Raw genomic sequence first — 4,521 nt, 5'->3', positions numbered from 1 at the left:
TTTTCAGGCTGACCACACCCCCTTTAGGGTGGGGGTCCCCGCTGGGGTGCCTGGCCAGTCTGGGTGAGGGGCTGAGGGCTGTTTTCAGGCTGGCTGGCGACTGAAGCTCCCAGCCTCTTCTTTTTTTCTTTTTTTTTTCTTTTTAATTCTGGGATTTATTTGCCTTCTATAATTGAAACTTTGTTGCTGTCACTGGAGCTGAGAGCTGGCTCCTGCTCGCTGCAGCTCTGAGGCCACGGCCTGCTGAAAGCAGGTATCTGGGGTTTGTTTAGCTTCTATAATTGAAACATTGTTGCTTTCGGAGCTTAGAGCAGGCCCCGGCAGGTGGGGAACCTTGGCTTCCTCCATCACTGGAGCAAGCAAGCCTCCTGCTTGCTTCAGCTACGTGGCTGCCAGCCGCCATCTTTGTTGGCGGTTAATTTGCATATCTCGCTGATTAGCCAATGGGAAGCGTAGTGAACGTACGGTCAATTACCCTTTTTGTCTTTTATTAGATAGGATAGTCAGACTGTGTCAGGGATATTCAATGTGCAGGCCCCTAGGGTTTGAGAAAGACTAAAGTCCTGGGCATACTGTGCATTGAAGGATGTGTGGCTCTGCCATTCTGCACTCATGTCAGTGTGGTTGTGAGAAGAAAACATTTTTTCTTCCCTCTACCTCTAACTTCCAACCTTGTTCCTAACCCTTTGTTCTCATCCTCTCCTGTTTCCAGTTACAAAGACTGCCACTTGCTTCTCAAAGCATCTGTAAAAGCCATTCTTATAATCTGTTATTCTCTCCATTGTGCCATGTTGGCGGTGGGGAAGGAGGTGGTAGAAAGGAGAGAGAGGACAGACTGTCTTCAGAGCTGAGATTGGAGAGTAAGGTGAAGCTCTGGGTCTGGAGCCATGGAGAAAGCAGAGGTCTCTAAGAAATCTTTGTCTAAACCGCCAGCATTCTGAGTCTAGGACTGTGAAGATCAGAGCTCAGTAAGTCATTAAAACCAGCAGGCAATGCCCAGGAGGTCAAAGTCTTTAAGGACAAGGTTGTCCTTTTCCCCAGGCCAGTTAGATTTAAGATACTAGTCTAGTAATCTGGGCAGCGGTGAGGCGAGAGGCCAGACAGGGTGCCCAGGCAGCAAGAGTGCCTTCATGTTGGATATTTACTGTTTTTGTCAGGATGCTCTTTATGTTCTCGCTATTGAGCTCTGTGGAAAATCCCAGGCAAGGGCAGCCCGTCACACTGTATCTCCTCATACTTGTCAAGTTCCAGAACATAAATTCTACAGTGTTTAATCTAGAGACACCCTTAAGGATTCTCTGTTTGAACCACTTCATTTAACTGATTAGAAATCTAAGAACAAGGTCAGAGAATAATTCATTATTTAGGGTATAGGGTAAGCTGCCATAAAAATTGATTCAAAAAACAGAAATGTCTTCAATAAAACAGAATTGTATTTCTCTGTTTTGTGGAAGGGTAAAGCTGGGTAGCCCAGGGCTTGAGGGGCTAGTCCACTGCTATCCTTAACATGTGACTTCTGTCTCTAGGGCCAACGCAGCCAGGGGAAGTAGAAAGAGGACAGGTGGGAAAAGGTGAAGGGATTGAGAAGTTCAGATTGGGGTTACAAAATAGTGATGGGGATGTAAAGTAAAGTATCGGAAATATAGTCAACAATATTGTAATAACTCTGTATGGTGCCAGCTGGGTACTGGCAATATCAGGGGGGATTATTTTGTAAAGTATATGATTGTCTAACCATTGTGTTATACACATGAAACTAATACAAAATAATATTGAATGTAAACTGTAATTGAAAAACTTTGAAAAGGGTACAGTTGGGCAAACTGGTCACATGAATCAGGGTAGATCATCAAGAGGCCTAAGACAAGGAAGGGGCAGGTGATAGGCAGGGCTAGTTCATCTTGAGGCTGATCTGGCCAATGAGGAGACTGAACTAGTGATAACTGGATAGCATCAGAGATAATCTTCTGGACCTAAAGGGGCCATGTCCTTTGAAAAATTTCCACTTATATTTCAAACTCTCAGAGAGTTCAGGACATATAGAGATTCACTGTAGATAATCCACAACACTAAAATCCATTCCTTCTCTCCATTTCACCCCTCTCTGCAGATCCTGCACGGCCCTGGGTCTGAGCAATATAGGATGAGATCAGTAGAGAGAAGAGGGGCCATTTTGATTGAAGAGGATAGATGAAGGTATATAATAAAGGCTTTGGCATGTCTTTTTCCAACCAAAGGATCTATTTGTGATCCTAGGAGACATCTAAACATTGGGACATTCATTCATCTGAAGACCTCAGAGGTAGTGGTGAACCTGGCTGCTTAGATTTCAGACCAGTGGTCTTCATGTGCCATAACAGATCGTGTTCCCAGAATCTAGACTCTCTGGTCAAGCGAATCTAACAGGAAGATAATGAGGCAGCAAAAATACTTGATAAGAATAAGTAATCAACCAAACTAAAGGTGCCTCTAAATTTCAACTGCCCCTCATAATAGTTAACACTCATTCCTTACTACATTGTAGTCACTGTTCTACACATTTATATGCACTACTTTGAAATACTCTTATTATTTCTATATTTAAATGAGAAACTTGCACAAAGGCTAAGTAAAATGCCAGGAACTATTCGGTTATTAACTGGTAGAGCTGGGGTTTGAACCCAGGCTACTTGGCTCGATGGCCCGCCTGCCTGATCACTAAACTCTTCTGCTTGCCAATACTGATGTTGTGTTTCTATTCTGCTGTTCGTTTGTTTGTTTTATCCATTGATCATTTCCTTTGGGCTATTCAGCCTACCAAGTAAAAATGTAAACCCTTGAAAGGCAGGGACCTGTGTTGATTTTCCTCAGGCCTTTACCTAGTGCTAGACATAGAGTCAGTATCTTGGAAATGCTTCATTGATGAGTTATTAAAGTTAAACCCTCACATTGCAGTTAAACATTCTCTGCATGTTATTGCTAAAGGCCAGTGTGAGAGCATTCTCATCAATTTCCTTTTCTATTTAGAAGTAAATGGCTCAGGTGTTATAGTAAGAGCTCACAGCATAGTTCTCATCCTGTCCCTGTGGCTGAAGAGGTCAGAGCAGCACCCATCAATAGCCAGGCCATTGCAACACCATTCTGACCCATTCTGACACCAGCGAGAGATCCTCCAAGAGTGAATTTCTTTTTGGCTTCTTTTGTTGGTAAGCTTTTCACCTTTTAGTCAGTTTCATCCTCTACTCACTGTGCTATTGCATTGCTAAGACCTAAGATTAGTTGCTTGTGGAAGAACGAGTGGGCGTTTGCAGCAGGCTCTGTTAAAATCATTACCCATTCTCCTCCCATCACAGCCTGCACCAAATGTCCAGATTCGTGACTATGTTCAAAAAGCAGTGCTCAAATCATAATCCCAAGTTTTAAACTACAGCTTTCTAGATAAAGAAGAAAAGGTGGAAAATGTTTCTTTGCGGTTATTTTGGGAAAGTGACCCAAGAAGATAATAGATTCTCAGTAACTCTTTGTTGAATGTGTGAATTGAAAAATGTTTGCAGAATTTTAAATTAAGAATACCCCATTCCCAAAGGATTGGTCTTCTTTCAAGGACAGTTTCCTCCTATTTAATACATTGCCACCTTCCTCTTGTTAAAAGTCACTGATTCCAGCATATATTTTCTCACCGAGCCTTTCCATTCATGCATGAATCTCTTACGAAAGGCCTCCCATTGGTCAAGATCCATGTGAAATTGGAATGCAGACTTGGCATAGATAAGGTACTTAAGCACAAGACTATTTCTTAGCTCCTATTCCTTAATTTGATATCTCTGTGTGAAATTATTGATTTGTATTTATATTCCAGACAGGCCTTGAAAACTCCAAATTAACAGGCCCCTTGTCAAAAATCTCTCCCCAGATGACAGAAATGATTATGGGAATTTTTCTTATTTCATTAGCCTGGTACCTTGGCCACTATTAATTGGACTAAAGATGAGTGGCTATCTATAGATTAGAGAATTCATCAGATTGTATCTTTTGGGAAAACTAAAGAGAAAGTCAGTAGGTAGAGAAATTATATAAATTGTTCACTCCACCAAAATCAGTGGACACCCTTTATTAGTTCAAAAAGTTTAAGTTATTCTGCAGTAACAAATAGCTCCAATATTTCAGTGGCTTAACCGAACAAAGGTTTATTTCTTACACACACTTCTTATCCAATGCCAGTGGGAGCTCTGCTCCATATTGTTACTCAGAGATTCAGCCTGATGGATGTCTCCACCACCTTTAACTACACCATCTAGAACACGCAGACTGCTCAGTCGTGACCACAGGCAAGGGAAACTGGAGAATTATGCATGAGTTTAATGTCACTCCTGCTCAAGTTTTATTTTCCAGAACCAGTCAAATGAATCCACTTCATTGCATAGGTTTAGGAAATATAAGAAAACAATATTTGGTAAGCATTATTGTTTCTGCCACCTACAAGTAATACTATATATTTATGAATCCATAACTTAGGTGTCTGTCCTAATTTTATACACTTTA

Source organism: Myotis brandtii, unplaced genomic scaffold (genome assembly GCF_000412655.1).
Source record: "Myotis brandtii unplaced genomic scaffold, ASM41265v1 scaffold813, whole genome shotgun sequence".
Classification (NCBI taxonomy): Eukaryota; Metazoa; Chordata; class Mammalia; order Chiroptera; family Vespertilionidae; genus Myotis; species Myotis brandtii.
Note: the sequence above shows the minus strand (reverse complement) of the source record.